We start from the raw sequence: 20915 nt of genomic DNA on the forward strand, positions 1-20915 counted from the left end.
TTATGTTTTTTTTTTGTAAAGACTCTGCAAAAATCCTTTGTTCCGGTCTTACCAACCCCGCCCCATAGAAAGTTCCACTTCTAACTATTATTTTCTGAGCTTATTAGAATACAAACCTACTTAACTACTACAAAATGCCAGAACAAGCCCTGTTAATGGGATACTGATACCGTTCTATACGGGAATAGAGATTAAAGCGCTTTTACGAGGATACCAGACTTATTTTACAATTTTTGTTCCCTAATGTATGGTCGTGCCCTAAAGTAAGCCTAAGTGGAAAAAGAGGTAGTGTATAGCAGAGTAGCGGAGAACAGACTTGGACAACTAGATAATCCTAGTTTTCTAATTCATTGAATTAGAGCAAAATGCGGCTAATTTTAATTCTAATCTAATTTGTGATTTGCTTGTTTGCTCTAATTCTAGTTCTAATCTAATTCGGATTTTACTAAATATGCTACTTTGTCCAACGGCATTTTCTCAGTTAAAACACAGAATTTGAATTAAATCCCTTTTGTTTGAACGACTTGTACCGTATTCAATATTTACAGTCTAAAATGCATAAAAATTAGCACACGTATATTTACGATTCACGTTCTTATAAGAAAAATTACGATTAAATCAAAATTGATTGTAAATAATGCAATGTGTTTCTAGTTCAAATTGTGGTTGAAATTTGATTTTTAGGAATTCGGTAATTCTAATTCTAATCTAATTTAAGAAAACTCAAAACCATCTAATTCTAATTCTAATCTAATTTGGAAAAACTAAAATGCTCTAGTTTTAATTCTAATCTAATTTTAAAAAGTTGAAACAAATCTAGTTGTCCAAGTCTAGCGGAGAAGAGTCAGAGTTAAGGAAAGGAGACTAAGAAAAAAAACAGTGGAAAAAGATGAAATGCCCGCATCACCTATCACCAAATGTGGGTACATTTTTATTTTGAAATATGCGAACATTATAAAAAACACCTATTTTGCACATTTTCGCCTGCATATTTTTGTGCACATTGTACAAAAAACGTCTGAATCCCCTTCTTCAACGCTAAACCAATTTAAACCTAACTTACAGGAAATCGTAAATGTATTCCTGTCTTAGCTGCACTAGATTTAACTACAACTAAATCAACGTATACAGGCGAGCTAGGGCTGACAACTATGAAGTTTGTCTTCCACAGTACAGTTCTTTATTTAATTCTGTGCCGGAACGAACAAAACATCCCAGCGTCGAGCGATAGGAAAATATATACCTCGATACGCCCATACAAAATATCCGATTATTTTTTGTTACGGTAATACAGTTCACGTTCGGCTGTGCTTGGCTGCTACACAACAACCTCATTCAATCGTAGCGCCAACTGAACAGGTCGGGTTGCGATTGACTGCCACTCAATAACTTACGGTTAATATTAACTGTCCTTTTGCGCTCGCCAGTCAGCATTTAACCAGACAAAAAAGCACACCGTCTCCGAATTTCCGTTCTATCACTTGTTTTACACCAAAATTAAACCTGCCTTTCTATTTCTTAGCGTTTAAATATTTATTGTATGAAACTCACAACGTTCGAACTTGAGGTTTGCAAATAAAATTTCTGCTGCTTAAAGATAGCTAGAAAGTTTTCGCACGAATTGAATTTAGAAACACAACAACCCTAAAGCATTTCACCTGCAGGCTAACTCTTGTCAATTAAAAAGACTCAAAGTTGAATGAAACCCACTAGGCATATATATATATATATATATCAAGATGAAACAAATGCACAAAAGTTTTATTAGGTTTAATAAATAAATTGTGACTAAAATAAATAATTATGATTATTACTAATTCTTATTTTGTGTGAAACATTTATTTTGAGATGACATCGTAAAGTAACACTTAAATGTGACGTCATAAAACGTAACACACACAGTTCGTTTATTTAATTAAAGTTTTAAGTTGGAGAGTACTGAGTTAGTTACTTTCAATACAAAAGCTGCATTACATAGATGTGGGAATGCATCTACCTTCACATGGTCCTCCCTGTTAATTTTTGTCAAACAATGATGAACCAAAGTTGCAAACTGAGAGCCCATCCAAGCCTAGAACTGATCGCTTCGTGGGGGTGAGTAAGAAATGGAGTGATACGCCATTCATTTCGTAACATGTGTGTAAGGTGTGGCTCTTAGCGACTAACCAAGTAAGAAATGCGGCTATTGGTATCTGATCGGTTGGCCACCCCTGACCTAGAGTTTATGGGTTAGGCTCAACCGGTTACGACACGGTGTTGGGCGTTTTAGCTCATCAATGTACTAATGTGGCCTGGCTCCGTCAGAAGAATGTGGGGGCGGTGCCAAAGAACAAACCCTTATTGGTGATTGTCTAATACTGGGAAAAGCACCGGATCGGGTGCATGGTTTGAAGTCTTTGGGCGGCCAAACAATGAACAGGCTGGTCAACATCTGCCACAAAATCTAGCCCGAAATGTTGGGAAATCATGGTTCAAATGAAACAACATTACAAATATGTCAATGGGTTATCGATCGCGCAAAGCTACGAGACTTAATTTGCAAAAAACATTAATTCCGATGGGGCATTAAGTTGCATGAGCTAAAGCTATTTTGTCACTAGCTAAAGCTATTTTATCCTTCGAATCCAAGCTATTTTTTTCAAAATAGATTATAACACACTAGAAATGGAATTCAATTTTGTTTGCAGCTACGTTGTTATAATAGGCAACAAATGTAGTTTTGTTGAAATGACCTCGTGGCCCGCCCCTGGCTTTCATACGTTTGCTGTGCTCCAACGCAAATGTTCTGTAACAAAACACTTGGAGTCACGCCATTACGTCAGTATATAAACAACAGAGGTTCATACAACACCAACCTCTAACTAGACGGGGGTGCGGTTATAGTATATTTTGTCGGGGGTTATATTTTCAGGGGCTTTTTTTTTATTTTTTTTTTATTTATTTTTTTAGTTTTTCCTTAACTTGTTTCTGCAAGCAAAAACAGATATGGGCCGAAAATTTATCCACTAAACTTATGGCTTTGAAGCGAAAGGGGTTCAAATACGGCGTAGATTTTGGGAAATGATCGAAACATATATTTGATCAATAAAAATTTACGTAGATAATGCTTACGGCCATGTTATTACACTTTGGTCAGCTAGCATGTTTAAAAAGCAAATATTTTCATTCTCTCTAAATGATTTAACGTCTAAGGTTTGCTATACTTTTTCCAACTTTTTCTGGGTAAATTTTTACCATGCCTTGGTCTGAGCAATCACTGTTGAAACAGAGTTTAAATCTGTAGTTTTGAGCAATATGCAAACATGTTTATGTGCCTAATAAGCCACCTTTTATATTGAAAGTTTTGCCAATTTAAATCCAATAAACGCAATATTTATTTATTTATGACGCCATGTTTTGACGTAGCTTTGTAACGTCGTCGTTAAGAATGCGTTAAACTTAAGCCTTTTGTTGTTGCGGCCCTTGTATAATTATATTTGTTTAGGCCTGGTGTTGATATGTTTGAATGGTGCAACAAGTACAACAGGTGCTAACAGAGGTGTGTCCACTGCCTCAAGGATTTCGCGTTTAATTGCGGTGGTAAAATATTTTGTGTTGTAAGAGCAATAGGCAATTTTTTTACTTAGAGAGGTCTCTTTATGAAAGGCAAGTCGCATGCGCCTAGTTTTACTAGGCAAGCCACTTACAAAAACGTTGCACGCGCAGGACAATGAGGCACAGCAGAGGTGCCAGCAGCCGCCGCCTCGTCGCGACGCGAGCTGAACAAAGTGATATGAAAGCATTCTGTATTGCAGTTTTTCTGCCGCTAGATAGGAGTATATAGCTATTATAAACTAAAGCGATGACGTCACATTATTGTTTTTTTGTTTCCCAATCAAAGGCACCTAGGGGTGCAGCCTCATAAACCTCGGCATTGCACCTTCATACCACTCTACGTCATGTCTGAAAATTTGAAAGTTCTACGATGTATACGTTTTCTATAATGCTTCGGACAAAAATCGGTCTAAAACATACCAAGCAAACAATAAAAACCATAAAAACCAAAAAAGAATAGCGGCAAAAACAAGATATATCCCGAAAATAAATTTTCGGCCCATATAATTACATGAAGCGGGGTTAAAGCTAAACGCCATTCATTGAATGCCATCATAAACTTTAGTACAGGGACGACATTTTTCCTGTCGCGGGCCAACTTCAAACTAAAAAATGTCCCGGCGGGCCGTAACGCATTAAACCGAATGTTTTTTTGTCAAAAGGTTTAGTTTTAGGGCTTTTTAATGCAAAACCATTAATAAGAAGCGAACCTAGAAAAATGGATCCAATTACATTAGCGTTCGCCCAACGTTGCGTAGATTTGGTGTAAAGTTTGAGTTCACACGGCGTCGCCATGATCACAATGAAAAGTGGCATAAAAATCCTTAGGGGAAACGAAACCCTGGTCTCATTTCACCACGTGTAAATCTTTCTCCTTTTGCTGAAAACTACCCAAAAACTTGGGAGAAACGCATTCAATTTAATCGCTAATCTAGTTTATGGTGTGGTTTGAATAGGACCCTTTAGCGTTGAATGTTATTTCTTGAACAGCTATTTATATCACGCAGCAATGTTTTACCAACAAGAACTCAAAATGTTAGCTGCTAGATGTTCAATTTCGCACTTTTAGCAATTTGTACTTGTTGAACAGTGGCCATAATTAGACTGGTATTGCGTATTTTCGGAATAACACATACTTGGCTCACATTAGCGAAGGTGGAAGCCTACAGTTCCCTTGCCGTCCCGTTTAGTCAAAACATTAAGGTGATTTAAGAATATCAAAGCCCATACAGAAGTAGGTATCATTTTGAACGTTTCGAATAAGTCTTTATTTATTTTCAACATCCGTATTGACTTTGATATTCTTATTACGTCTTACTACAACCTCCAACCATAATGCTCCAAAATTAAGGCGATTATTTTTTGACTTGTCAAAAAAAAAGTCAAAATTTTGTGAAGTGTTCACGTAAGGTCAAATTTTGTCAAAATTGTCTCATGTCAAAATCAGATAAAGATGCACATAAATAGTTTACAAAATTAAAAAATAAATAGTCACATCTTTCTGAAATTATCGTTCAGTTAAAACTGTATCAAAATAAATTAGTTTGGAGTTATATTCAACAACTTTTTAAGTGTATTATATCTTCTTTCAAGCAATATACGGTTAAGCGAGCTGACAGAAATAACCACACAGGCCTAATTTATCGCATTAGGTCCAGCTCGAACGTTTTTGCTTTATATAGTTTCGTATTTCTGATTTGGACAAATGTTTTGAAAAGTATTGCTGTCTTTTTTGCTTGTGATTTGCATTATCCCTTTTCCTATTTCGATAACTATAGGTTATTGTTAATTCTCTGCAATTATTTCACTGTGTATTTCAACTGTCTATGCTATATTTTTTGTGAAATGACCAACGTGGTGGTTTGATTTTTGGCATTTCTATAGTTGTTTGTCTTTTAAACATGCCGAAAATATCAACTAAGCTTTTAACAGTTCTGCATAATCCCAACAAAATATTTGATTTGTGAATCACCAGTCTTCAGTAGAACATCTACAATTCTACAACGTGTGGATGACGACAATTAGACACTTATTCATTTTATTCAACAAACAATATGTTGTTTAAACCATTGTATTTCTGATAGGTCGAAATGTTGTCACAAAAATATGTTTTGGGGTTAAAATTTGTCAGAATTTTAATTTTTTAGATCTAAATTTACTATTTTTAGGACAAAAAATAAACGCCCTAGTCCAGGGGTTTTCAACCTTTTTTTGCTCATGGCCCACTTAATTAATAAAAAAATGCCGGTGGCCCATCAACGTTTAATATAAAACGCTAAGTTTCAACAAGACAATAAACTAATAATGTTCAAATGTGTTATGTCGCCCGATACTTAATGACGTGGCTTGGGACTTCCCAGGCAGGTAGCTCAATATATCAACACATAACAAGTAAAGCATATACACACCAACTATGATCTGTCCAAGCCAAGCAACATGTGGCTGTTCAATTGATGCAGATACCAAAACGCTGCAATTAAGAATCATTACAGCAAAAATAAGCCATATTTGCGCACTATAGCAACGTAACACGACATTCAATAGGCAGCACACCTACGAAATATATGTTGATCGACAACATCAGCAAATATGATAGGCAGCTAATAGAAAAAGGAGCAGTTGATAATAAAATGCGCCGAAGGCGCCGAAAATTTTACGTATTACATTCCTTTATCTTGTGATTTTGCGGTTTTACAGATGTTCTGAAAATTTTTGAAGCGATTCGTATTACATACATTTATCTTCTGGATTTGCGGTTTTACAGACTTTCTGAAAAATTTCTGAATTCAGTCGAAGTCCTAAAATTTGTACTCCCTTTCAATAACTGACGGAAAACGGTAAACAGAGGGCTTTTAATAGCATTTGTTAAATAAAACCGGACATTGGTGCTTTGTACTGTATTTTGTAGCTCCACATATTTTTCGAAACAACTCCCAAGACTAATTATACTATCACAAAATGTCAACAGTATATTTACAATGATACTTTCTGGGCTTCGAGCGCATGATTAATATCTTACACCTGGAATATTGCATAAGGTCAAAACACCTACCTTTCTAAGATATACATTTTTCGCGACAATGCGACTGATTAAAAGGTACCCTGGAACACAACTAACACAATTACGGAAATGTCGCGGCACACCGGTTGCGGAGCACTGTCCTAAACCAGCAGAATTACTGCTCGCAACAAAACCTAACACATTGTAAAAAGAAATAATGTCACAAACATGATATTAGGTTGTCTGTCGAACTCTTATGTGTTCATAATTACATGATTTTTTTTGCTGTATGCAAAGCTCTGTGGCCAACTGAAAACAGCGCCATGGCCCACTACTGGGTCATGGTCCATAGGTTGAAAACCTCTGCCCTCGTCATTATGAAACTGACCAAATAGCACAACAGTTGCGGTAAACAGGTTCGACATCCGATAGGCTACAGGTGTGTTTTTCAGGGCCCTTTTCAGGATTTTCATGGGTGGTTCAATAATTGGATCATTATAAATAGGTTAATTTGCCAGGTTAATTCTTGTAATATTATATATTACCATTTGGTTTGTTAATTGTTGGGTATTTATTAAGTAGTAGCTTTCCTTGACATGTTTTGAAAGCAAAAACAGACATGGGACTTAATACGCTCAAGGTTATAGACCCCCACAACTATGTCTGTAGCCAATATTAACTGAGTAAACGCAAATATTTTTCGTGAAATATATTTTTTGGATACAATTGACGAAGTCCGTCTTTTAAATGCGAAGAATTAATATGGTATTAACATTAAAAAAAAACATTTTTCGCTCTGCACAAAAACACTGCGCAATGCTTCGAGTGAAAACAGCAAGTTCCTTAAAAATTAAAAAACGTTAGAACGCCCCCGAATTTTTTATTCCACTTAAAATATAATTTTCATGCTCCTTTAACCGTAATTTCTTGTAAAAACTGTAAGATTTTAGTCTAAAGTTCATTAGACTGTTTCTTGCTATATTTCGTGTTTTTTTATTCAGACTTAAATTAGATCGTCACACAATTTCAAGGTGGTGTTACGTTTTGAAGACTTGGTTATACTGCGAAATCTAAAGGCTCATGGAAACATATATTAAACATTTCTCATAATTGCATAGAAAATCCGATGGACATATAGCGACGTGTGGTATAAAGGCGTTTATAGCATTCTGGCGTTTTAAAGCGGAAGTTTCGGCTCTAATACAATGCCCCTTTGTCAGGTATTAGCGCATGACAACCTCCACAACGTTTTCCTGTTGTCCTATGATGGCTATAGACTTATGTTCTTAAGTTGTTATACACCCTTACAATTGTTCTTTACCAATATTCGACTTTTGACGTAACGTATATGATGAACGTATATGCTTTTACGTTATTATAATAATCCTATTAATAGAGAATGTAATGTTTCTTTGAAGTGTGTATTTTGGGTAGAGTTTTCGCCTTGTATAAAAAAATTAGTTCATGATCCACTTGTAAGATAGGGACAAACTACTTAAGTTCTTTTTAAAACATGAACACAGGCCCAACCAGTTAGTAGGTTCTGTGTCGTTAGGACTTATTTATTTCAGGGTCTGATATCCACCAGGTTTCATCATTAAACCTGTTGGTGCGTAGGGCAGCCCCAAAAGTTGTATTTTAGCAAGCGGGTGTAAGCCAGGACAACTAGATTTATTTTAGCTTTTTAAAATTAGATTAGAATTAAAATTAGAGCATTTTAGTTTTTCAAAATTGAAATAGAATTAGAATTAGAATTAGAATTAGATGGTTTTGAGTTTTTTTTAAATTTGATTAGAATTAGAATTACCGAATTCTTAAAAAAACAAAATTTCAACTAGAATTTGAACTAGAATCTCATACAACCAATTTAATTTAATCGCAATTTGTTCTTATAAAAATGTGAATGGCAAATATGTGTGTGCTAATTTGTAAGCCTTTTTATGCTGTTTAGACTGTAAAAATTACATACAACTCGTTGCAAACAAAGAGTTTAATTGAAATTCTGTGTTTCAACTGAGTGACCAAAAATGCCGTTGGACAAAGTAGCAGTTTTGGAAAAATCCGAATTAGATTAGAACTAGAATTAGTGCACACGGGCAATTCATAGATTAGATTAGAATTAGAATTAGCCGCATTTTGCGCTAATTTAATGAATTAGAAAACTAGAATTATCTAGTTGTCCAAGTCTGGTGTAAGCTTCTGGTATGTTTCACCATTTTGCGTATTTTCGTTTCCCTGTCAGTTTATTGCAAAACCAGTCACCACTTTCAAAAATTGCCAGATAACTTTATTTATTATTTTTTTTTATGATTGTAAAACTTATTGTAACGTTTCATAACACAGTTTTCTAAAACGTTCTTAGGCGAGAAATGTTAAACGTAGAAGAGTGGACCCTTTTTATTAGTTTTTCGCGAAAAGTTGTGCTGCTTTACATGTATCCAATATCATCAGCATTTTTCGGATCAATCATTACGAGTCTGCGAGAAACTAACGTGTAATGCCAGGTACAGAGAATTCGCAATTCCATTAAGGGACGTTAAGTTGCAAAAGAAACATTCCATAGTAAAACGCTGTAGGGTAACTCAAGGTCATTTTAGGACAATACTCAGCTAGGTCGGTTATGTAAAGTAATAGCAATTCATAAATTATTATTAAACCGAAAATATCCCTACATCATTTCGACGAATGTAATAACATTGGCTTGGCTCAGTTCAAAACAGAGCCGAATATAAAAACATAACTTGGCAAGTTCAAGCTTTGAAATAAATGAATAAGTTAACTCAAATTAGAATAACTGATTTGTTAAATTTTGGAGAAACTAAGCGCATTTATTCGTTGATGAATGGCTGTATTTGATATTAACTTGGAGAAGTAAAACAAGAAAAAAATACACGTAGAAACAACGCTAAATATTTTTGAGCAGGGGGGCCACAAGGGTTTTTGAAGCAGGGGGGCCACAAGGGTTGAGAGCGTATCAAAGGGGGCCACGAAGCATAAAAGGTTGAGAACCACTGGGCTAGACCATGACAGGTGTAGCGCAGTGAGCCAGAGGTATATAATTGTTTTTTTTAAAGGTTTCAAAATCAGACAATAAAAAAATAAAGTAATGTAAGTGATAGGAGAAGCTAAGTAATGTAATACGTCCAAATTGTTGGCTTCTTTGGCATATTTAATTATAAAACGCTCCCTTTGCTCTGGACTGCCTTCAAAATATTGGCTGACGTGCTCGATTGACGATTGTCATGAATTTTATAGGTGTACCGCCCAGTTAACTCGATTCGCGTGACGCAATTGAAAAAAAATGTGACGGTATACATGCCCCTAAATCAGTGGTTCTCAAACTTTTAAAAAAAAATTACGCAACGGTCGCCAAGATTTTTTTTAAATTGCTTACGGTCCCCTTAAAAATATACACAAATAAACATAAAATAACACGTTGTTTTTATTGGTATCAATGGGACGGGTGCACTTATTTCTTTGCTATCAGCTCGGCTATGATCGGTTTTGTTGATTTCGTATTTTGTACCGCTAGCTAAATCATTTTATGTGAGTGAAGCAATCACGAACAGTTTTAAAACCGTGACCGTAAAGCCCACAGTGGCAGCGCAGCAAGCTGTAAAAGTAATCCTCATGAGCACAACGCAACAGTATGACGTCACAATGCACAATTCAACCCAAATCAATGCAATTACGTGAATAAAGTCGTAGCTTGTGATGACGAGCGCAAACATGTTGGAATTACTTTAGCGTAATGTCACTTTGCCTGTATACGTCGAGCATGAGTGTGGATTTGTTTCGTTTGTCCCACAATTAGGCCTATGCACGACATTGTTATTATTTTTGTGTTTGTTAAGCTTGGTTTGGAAAAGTAAGTAGCCTGAAAATTTTATTGTACAAAAAATTTTCTACTTCGGGAGCGTCGTGTTGATTTTTTGTAAGGTGCTTCGCGGTCCCAGAAAATTGTCTCGCGGACCCCAAAAGGACCGCGGACCCCAGTTTGAGTACCACTGCCCTATATAAACTAACTATCTAAACAGTTTGGCGAAAATGCATATTACAGCAGTGCGTCTCAAGCATTTTTCCTCGCAAAGCCCTTGTAAAAAAGATTGTAAAATTTCTATTTATTTGTGCATAGAAAAGTTAAACGGAACAAATATAAGAACATGTACAAAAAAACAGTGCGAAAGGTAGAGATAGCAATTATTTGATATGCGGTGCTTCACAGAAGTATGACGTTTGATACGCTCTCAACCCTTGTGGCCCCCCTGCTTATACAAAAAAAATTTAGCGTTGTTTCTACGTGTATTTATATGGGCCGAAAATTTATTTTCGGGACATATCTTGTTTTTGCCGTTATTATATGGGCCGAAAATTTATTTTCGGGACATATCTTGTTTTTGCCGTTATTATATGGGCCGAAAATTTATTTTCGGGACATATCTTGTTTTTGCCGCTATTCTTTTTTGGTTTCCTATGGTTTGTTTCAGACCGACTTTTGTCCGAAGCTTTATAGAAAAAGTAGACATCGTAGAACCTTCAAATTTTCAGACATGGCGTAGAGTGGTATGTAGGTGCTTTGTAAAAGTTTATGAGGCTGCACTCCCAGGGGCCTTTGCTTGGGGGGTAAAAACCTGAAATATTGCGTTTTAGCACTTTGTAGCTAACGACAGCCATCTAGCAGCAGAAAAACTTTCATACAGAATTCGTTCATATTCGCTTGCTTTGTCCAGCTCGCGTCGCGACGAGGCGGCTGCTGGCATCCCTGCTGCGCCCTATTGTCCCGCGCGTGCAACATTTGTGTTGGAAGTGGCTTGCCTAGTAAAACTATGCACATGCGACTTGCCTTTCATAAAGAGGCCTCTCTAAGTAAAAAAACCTATTGCTCTTACAACACAAAATATTTTACCACCGCAAATTTAAATGCGAATCCTACAGGCAGTGTACACATCTCTGTTAGCACATGTTGCAATTGTTGCACCATTCAAACATATCAACACCAGGTCTAAGCAAATATAATTATACAAGGGCCGCAACAACAAAAAGCTTAAGTTTAACGCATTCTTAACGACGACGTTACAAAGCTACGTCATTACATGGCGTCATAAATAAATAAATCTTGCGTTTATTGGATTTAAATTGGCAAAACTTTCAATATAAAACGTGGCTTATTAGGCACATAAACGTGTTTGCATATTGCTCAAAACTACAGATTTAAACTCTGTTTCAACAGTGATTGCTCAGACCAAGGCATGGTAAAAATTTACACAGTAAAAGTTGGAAAAAGTATAGCAAACCATAGACGTTAAATCATTTAGAGAGAATGAAAATATTGACTTTTTAAACATGCTAGCTGACCAAAATGTGATAACATGGCCGTAAGCATTATCTACGTAAATTTTTATTGATCAAATGTATGTTTCGATCATTTGCCAAAATCTACGCCATATTTGAACCCCCTTCGCTTCAAAGCCATAAGTTATTATATTATTATACACAACTTATAATTGTGTGTAGATATGTTGGATTGGAGTAACATACAGAACAGGTGCAAATAGCAAATATTCTCCAAATACGATGTTTCCAATATTCTCCAAATCGTATTTCATCGTATTGTCGCGGTAATACACAAAGAGGTAAGGCCGTGAATAAAGTTTCACCCACCGTACAATTAACGGAGGGAAGCATTTCGAGTAGGGATGTTCAAGGCAGAATATCGGCGACACATTTATAATGCTTGCTTTAAATGCGGCGTCAGCATTTTTTGGGGCGACCAATTACTTCGCGATAAGCTTCGCCTAATAATTAAGTGTCAATAGGGTGTATTTACCGCCGCAAGTTTAAATGCGAAATCTTAAGGCAGTCTACGCCTCTCTGTTAGCACCTGTTGTGCATCTTGCTCCAACCAGCATACCAACATCAGGCCTAAACTTATCTAGCAAAACTTTCGATTTAAAAGTTTGCGTATTAGGCACGTAATAGTGTTTTTCATATTGTTTGAAACGACAGATTTAAAGCCTGTTTTAACAGTGATTGCTCGGACCAAGCTATGGTAAAAAATTACCTAGTGAAAGTTTGTAAAAGTATAGCAAACCATAGGCGTTAAACCATTTTTAGTCTTTAAGAGAATGATAATATTTGATTTTCAAACACGTAAGCTGGTCAAAATTTAATAAAATAGCCATATGCATTATCTAAGTAAATTCTATTTATCAAATATATGTTTCGATCATTCCCCAAATTCTACGCCATATTTGAACCCCTTTCGCATCAAAGGCGCCGCAAATTTAAATGCGAAATCTGGTGGCAACTCTAATCCAACATATCAACACCAGGCCTACACAACTTAAAATTGTGTGTTGATATGTTGGATTGGAGTAACATACTATACAGGTGCAAATAGCAAATATTCTCCAAATACGATTTTCCAATATTCTCCAAATCGTATTTCATCGTATTGTTGCGGTAATACACAAAGAGGTAAGGCCGTGAATAAAGTTTCACCCACCGTACAATTAATGGAGGGAAGCATTGCGAGTAGAGATGTTCAAAGCAGAATATCGGCGACTCATTTATAATGCTTGCTTTAAATGCGGCGTCAGCATTTTTTGGGGCGACCAATTACTTTGCGATAAGCTTCGCCTAATAATCAAGTGTCAATAGGGTGTATTTACCGCCGCAAATTTAAATGCGAAATCTTAAGGCAGTGTACGCCTCTCTGTTAGCACCTGTTGTGCATGTTGCTCCAACCAACATACCAATATCAGGCCTAAACAACTAGCAAAACTTTCGATTTAATAGTTTGCGTATTAGGCACATAATAGTGTGTTTCATATTGTTTAAAACTACAGATTTAAAGTCTGTTTTAACAGTGATTGCTCGGACCAAGCCATGGTAAAAATTTACCGAGTAAAAGTTTGCAAAAGTATTGCAAACCATAGGCGTTAAACCATTTTAAGTCTTGAGGAGAATGATAATATTTGGTTTTCAAACACGTAAGCTCTGGCCAAAATGTAATAAAATGGCCATGTACATTATCTACGCAAATTCTATTTATCAAATATATGTTTCGATCATTCCCCAAATACTACGCCATATTTGAACCCCTTTCGCATCAAAGTGGGGAAGTTTTCGGCCCATATCTGTTTTTGCTTGCAGAAACAAGTTAAGGAAAATGAAAAACAAAATATGAAATATATAATATAAAATACACAATACAAAATACAAAATATTAAAAAATAAAAAGTGTAAAATACAAAAAAAATAAAAAAATAAAAATAAAGAACACACAAAAAAAATAAAAAATAAAAATTAAAAAATGAATATGAAAAATAAAATTGAAAAAAAATAAATAAATAAATAAAATCAATTTCAAAAAAAAATTAAAACTAAATAAAAATAAACAATAAGCCCTGACAATATACCCCCTGACAAAATATACAACAACCGCACCCCCGTCTAGTTCTTTTTTGGTTTCCTATGGTTTCCTATGGTTTGTTTCAGACCGACTTTTGTCCGAAGCTTTATAGAAAAAGTAGACATCGTAGAACCTTCAAATTTTCAGACATGGCGTAGAGTGGTATGTAGGTGCTTTGTAAAAGTTTATGAGGCTGCACTCCCAGGGGCCTTTGCTTGGGGGGTAAAAACCTGAAATATTGCGTTTTAGCACTTTGTAGCTAACGACAGCCATCTAGCAGCAGAAAAACTTTCATACAGAATTCGTTCATATTCGCTTGCTTTGTCCAGCTCGCGTCGCGACGAGGCGGCTGCTGGCATCCCTGCTGCGCCCTATTGTCCCGCGCGTGCAACGTTTGTGTTGGAAGTGGCTTGCCTAGTAAAACTATGCACATGCGACTTGCCTTTCATAAAGAGGCCTCTCTAAGTAAAAAAACCTATTGCTCTTACAACACAAAATATTTTACCACCGCAAATTTAAATGCGAATCCTACAGGCAGTGTACACATCTCTGTTAGCACATGTTGTAATTGTTGCACCATTCAAACATATCAACACCAGGTCTAAGCAAATATAATTATACAAGGGCCGCAACAACAAAAAGCTTAAGTTTAACGCATTCTTAACGACGACGTTACAAAGCTACGTCATAACATGGCGTCATAAATAAATAAATCTTGCGTTTATTGGATTTAAATTGGCAAAACTTTCAATATAAAACGTGGCTTATTAGGCACATAAACGTGTTTGCATATTGCTCAAAACTACAGATTTAAACTCTGTTTCAACAGTGATTGCTCAGACCAAGGCATGGTAAAAATTTACACAGTAAAAGTTGGAAAAAGTATAGCAAACCATAGACGTTAAATCATTTAGAGAGAATGAAAATATTGACTTTTTAAACATGCTAGCTGACCCAAATGTGATAACATGGCCGTAAGCATTATCTACGTAAATTTTTATTGATCAAATGTATGTTTCGATCATTTGCCAAAATCTACGCCATATTTGAACCCCCTTCGCTTCAAAGCCATAAGTTATTATATTATTATACACAACTTATAATTGTGTGTAGATATGTTGGATTGGAGTAACATACAGAACAGGTGCAAATAGCAAATATTCTCCAAATACGCTGTTTCCAATATTCTCCAAATCGTATTTCATCGTATTGTCGCGGTAATACACAAAGAGGTAAGGCCGTGAATAAAGTTTCACCCACCGTACAATTAACGGAGGGAAGCATTTCGAGTAGGGATGTTCAAGGCAGAATATCGGCGACACATTTATAATGCTTGCTTTAAATGCGGCGTCAGCATTTTTTGGGGCGACCAATTACTTCGCGATAAGCTTCGCCTAATAATTAAGTGTCAATAGGGTGTATTTACCGCCGCAAGTTTAAATGCGAAATCTTAAGGCAGTCTACGCCTCTCTGTTAGCACCTAGTGTGCATCTTGCTCCAACCAGCATACCAACATCAGGCCTAAACTTATCTAGCAAAACTTTCGATTTAATAGTTTGCGTATTAGGCACATAATAGTGTTTTTCATATTGTTTGAAACTAGAGATTTAAAACCTGTTTTAACAGTGATTGCTTGGACCAAGCCATGGTAAAAATTTACCGAGTAAAAGTTTTTGTTTTTTGTAAAGCAAAAGTATAACAAACCAAAGGCGTTAAACCATATTAAGTCTTTAAGAGAATGATAATATTTGCTTTTCAAACAAGTAAGCTGGTCAAAGTTTCGATCATTCCCCGAACGCCATATAATAAAATATTTTACGGCTGCAAATTTAAATGGGGGCAATATTCACCTCTCTATTTGCACCTGTTTCGCATGTTACTCTTATCCAACAAATAGGGCCTACACAACTTAAAATTTCTAGGCCTACACAACTTAAAATTGTGTGTTGATATGTTGGATTGGAGTAGCATACGAAACAGGTGCTAATAGCAAATATTCTCCGAATCGTATCTCATTTTACGAATATCAAAGCCCATACAGAAGCATTTTAAACGTTTCGAATAAGTTTTTATTCATTTTCAAGCTATGTTGAAAATGTAACCTACTTCTGTATGGGCTTTAATATTCTTATTATGTCTTACTACAACCTCCAACCATTATGCTCCAAAGTATCTCATTTTGTTGTCGCAGTAATACACAAAGAGGTAAGGTCGTGAATAGACATTCGCCCACCGTACAATTAACACAGGGAAGCATTGCGAGTAGGTGGTTTAAAGCAGAATATCGGCGACACATTTGTAATGCTTTCGCAGCGTTTTTTGATGCGGCGCAGCGTTTTTTGGGCGACCAATTACTTCGCAATAAGCTTCGCCTAATAATCAAGTGTCAATAGGGTGTAATTGGGTGAGCGAGCGTCTAGCGCAGGGGTGGGCATTTAGTTTGTCATCGCAGGACGCATGAGAAACACAAAATGTTGTGGTAGGAGGGGGACTTGACGCATTGAGTTTTTTATGGGTGAATAATAATTAAACAATCAGGTGATTTTATGGCAAGCTAATGCAAAAAAGTTGAATTATGAGAAAAACTGTTGGTTGCGCTTATTTCGAATTTAGATCAAAAAAATAAATGTTGAAGTACGCTGTATATTTTTGTGGTTTGGGCGCAAGGTTTGGGGATGCATTTTCTTGGAGGTGGTTGAAAAATAAATTAATTTTAAAAATATTGTTTTGTTAATGAAAAATTTACTCCTGGGTGCAGCATCTTTTGTTGTTTATCGTTCAACTATTTATTTCTTCTTGTGGTTTTGGGGTAGTCAAATCCAATTATTGAATTAATAGTAGACTTTTTATTAAAGGGGTGAGGGTGGAGAATTTTTTTTGTAAATATGAAATATTTAGTCGCTGTAAACAAAAACCATTAATTTTTATAATAATTTTGAATGTCTAGGCTAAATAAAGTTTTAAGAGAAGGTTTATATTTGCTTTTTAAACATGTTTGCGTTCCAAAATTTAAAAACATGACCGTAAAATTTAAAAAATCGTGCTCTAATTGTAATATAGAACCGATGTAAATTTATCATGGTTTATGACTGACTTGTTTTATTTCAGGGTAAGTTGCTTTAATGCGAACGATGTAACTATTTTTCGGGTACCAAATATTTAATTCGAGTATTAGTAGCAGGAAAATCTCACTTTATCTTAAAGTTTAGTCATAATTCATACAGAGTTTCTCGCGCCCCCCTTGTGAACCTTACACGCTCCCCAGTTTAAGAACCACTGATCTACTGTACTTCATTTGGAAAAAAACCTTGTTTTCACAAATGCGCGCTTCTAAATAGTGTATTTATAAATTGCGTATTAGGACTATTTGTTATAAAATATTTATCTCTAATAAAGACATTAAGCTGGAAGTAGAAGAAAAGAGACCTAAGCTCGCAAAACATGTGCTTACTATATTTGAAAAAAACCTTGTTTACACAAATGCTTGCTTTTAAATAGTAATTTTATAAATTGCGTATTATTACTATTCTGCTTTGTTATACATTTGTAGCAATGTACTGCTCTAATAATTTGCATTTGCAGAAACACCATTAAATTTCCACAACATGAGTTGTGCTAAACTCATATGTGCACAATGCGAATGCCGGTGCTACAGAATCTTCAGCAAGTTATGCATAATACATGCTCAGAAACAAGAGGTGTGAAGAAAACGAAGCAGGACCCGCCCATAAAGTCGCCATGAACGCTAACTTTACACTAGGTTAACCTTATCATCACTTTACACCTTATAAAAACAATTAAGTATAGGCCGACTTTGTAATAGTTTGTTTTGCACCAGATATTGGTATTTGTCCGAGTACTAGATTTATATATATATGATTTTTGAAAGCCACCTCAAACGAACCATTACCAAACAAGAAGCGTAAGAAAACATTTTGTTCTAGATTAAACTTCTGTGCAATAGAAACTAAGTTTACGTTGACGAACAAGTCAGCAAACCGAACAAATGTCAAAACTATACATTTAAAGCAAAAGCGCACATCAGGTATCACACCTACTCAAGTTGGCCAAACAATTTCCGTATAATTGTAAGTAATTTAGTGTTTGCTGACTAAAAACGGGCGGTTTGGTTTACTTATCAAAAATACAGGACAAATCCCTAAAATCGGGTATGTGCCGTCTAAACCAACGCGTATGGTACTTCCCGTAGAAAGTGAAATAGTTTCTCATATCTGAACTAGATAATATTAGGCTATTAGTGGCGAAGCCAGCCGAAAATCGCAGGTTGGACACCCCCAATCTACACAAAGTATATTTTTTGTAATTTAATTTAAAGCTGCAGTAATAAATAAAAAGTATAGGACAACGATCGTGTTTTACCCATCAATAGATGCAAATTTTCTAAGCATTGCGAAAAGCTTAACTTATATAGCGTTAGAGAACTGTGTCATTAGTTTTTAACCTGAAACTGAAAGTAAAGTCACAAGTTTTTTAGGAGTAATTTGATTTATTGCGTTAAATAATCGTACAATTATTTTAATTCATTGTATCTTTTAATCTTTATACCTTTGTTGGTAACAATATCTCTAATATAGGATTTGTTAGGTATTTGATGTAGCCCTTGTTTGTTTTTTATGTTCGCCAAAAGGATTGTTTTTATAAATACCTCGCTTTTGAAACATCATAAAGCGAGGTAAAAGATTTATAGGAAAACCGCGCACCCCGTTACTTTTGAAACTTTGGGGTAAATAAGGTATATATTTGATAGTCAAATTTCGACATAAAACCAGTTTTAAGCAATGTTTATGGGCGTTAAGTTATATTTTTGGATATAAAGCTATTTTATTTGGATGATTTGGATCAGTTGTGAGGCACTTTGTGAAGTTAACGTAAAATGAAAAAAAAAAACATTCGATGCGTTTATCAGCTTAAAAAACAACGCATTCTGCTTTGCAAGGAGTGTTTCTCGGCCAGCCTTTAAGTAGGTGTAAATTTACATGAAAAATTTGTACAAAAATACTTTTACAAATATTATAGAAAAGCGCAAAGAAATTTACGTATATAGCTTTATAATATTGTCTCTAATCACATAATTTTATGATCAAAACAACGTGATTTCTACTACAATGTAATTAATCACCTAATATTGCACAAGATTGTAAGTATCGGTGAAGTAAAAAGGCGTCAAAAAAAATTCAACATTAGAACGCGACATGCTGTTCTCAGATGCTGGTGTGTTGCAAATCGAATGTTGCAAATCGATATATTGATTGTTCCCGAAATCGTTCTTCAATACAGGGTGATGGATATTGCTTCTGTTTTTGCACTTTAAATGACCAGCTAAAAAACAGTAGACCACCAACGGTGACGCTTCCTCGACACAAAGGAACGCCAAAGCTTTGTACAACTTTTCCCAGCCTCTGTGTGACATGTCTACCGATAAGTTCAATATACAGTTCAGCGGGGTAGAAATTGCATTGCCATTCAGAGTTTATTAAATGAGTTCGCTGCCGATTTCCATATTGGGTCAGATCACGACAGGACGATTTGATGAATCTGGGGCTATATACTGGCGGAGGCTTATTGAATCCCCATTAAAAAGCAGATATGATAACTCAAAGTTACGTCATTGCGTAACTTTATAATTCAAGTCATATTTAGAAGTGTAACGGACTGCGGTGTGCAATTATCCAATTGAAGTCTTTTTTCATTTGGTTTTTCCCAAAACTTTTACCTTTTTGAAAGAGACTTGCGAGTTTTGGCACATAAAACGATTAAACTATTAACATTGACTTCACGGCTAAATTGCACGATGTGTTTTTTAACCAGCACAAACTGCTATTGCTTATCCTTATAAATGTTATCACTTTATAGTACGGTAAGCCGATTTACAGCTTCCGTATTTTATCATTGTAGCAATGCGTTGTGTCTCTCGCAATTTCGTTGTAACAAATTGAAAATGCGCGCTCTTAAACGGTGAACGACAACATATAATGATGAACTACTCTGATTAGAACAATGGAAATTATCTAAGGCTGTCAGTAAACAATATAATACTTCAGCGATATACGATTATTTATTCACAATACTAAATGATAAAGCGTTAAGTTTTACTTGCTGACAAAGTGGTAAACGATACCTGAAATCTGGCAAGCAAAGCGTGTATTCAATTTTTTTGCATACTGGTTAAATTTTTGAATTGCTTGCACGTTTTTTTGACATGTCGTTGAAATAAATTTGTTTTATGTTGGTTGCAAATGGAAGCTTATGCTCTATATCGTCGTCATTTAATCGTAGTGAGCGACCTAAAGTCACAGCATGTTTTAGGAATTAGGAATTGTTGCGCCACACGAAGCAGTGTGTAAAACGGCGTTCTAAATTTAGAAAAACATGTTGACAAATCTGTTTATTTCAGACTAAGTTAATGGGTTAATGAAGGAAAAATTACTACAAGAGGTTTTACGCCAACAAATTAGCCCAACAAAAGTAATATTTTAGTAAACCTAAATATGCAACTGGCGGCGTATCTTCATCCTTACTTATAGTTTTTTTAGAAGTGAAATTTGCACACTAATTGCAAGTGCAACTTGGTCTAATTCCAGGGCGTTTGACGCCCTGCAAGACATTCCGGGCGCCAAAAACGCTCTGCACACCCACGGTCGGCGCCATGGCTAAATGACTGCGTAAAAATGGCACGATCCGCAAAAAATATTTCTTTTGCGTTTGTCTTGCTTACAAATACAGTTATATAGGCGTTATGCACGATGTAGGACCATGTTGTAAACATCTTATATAAATTAGTCAGATAACAAAAACAAACGGCAATAACTAGATTATTTGACAGGTGACAGGACATGCATTTGTAGAATATAAATCCACACGGCGGCAGCGCTAGGATAGGCTGTG

Source organism: Ascidiella aspersa, chromosome 7, assembly GCF_963924565.1.
Source record: "Ascidiella aspersa chromosome 7, kaAscAspe10.2, whole genome shotgun sequence".
NCBI classification, from domain to species: domain Eukaryota; kingdom Metazoa; phylum Chordata; class Ascidiacea; order Phlebobranchia; family Ascidiidae; genus Ascidiella; species Ascidiella aspersa.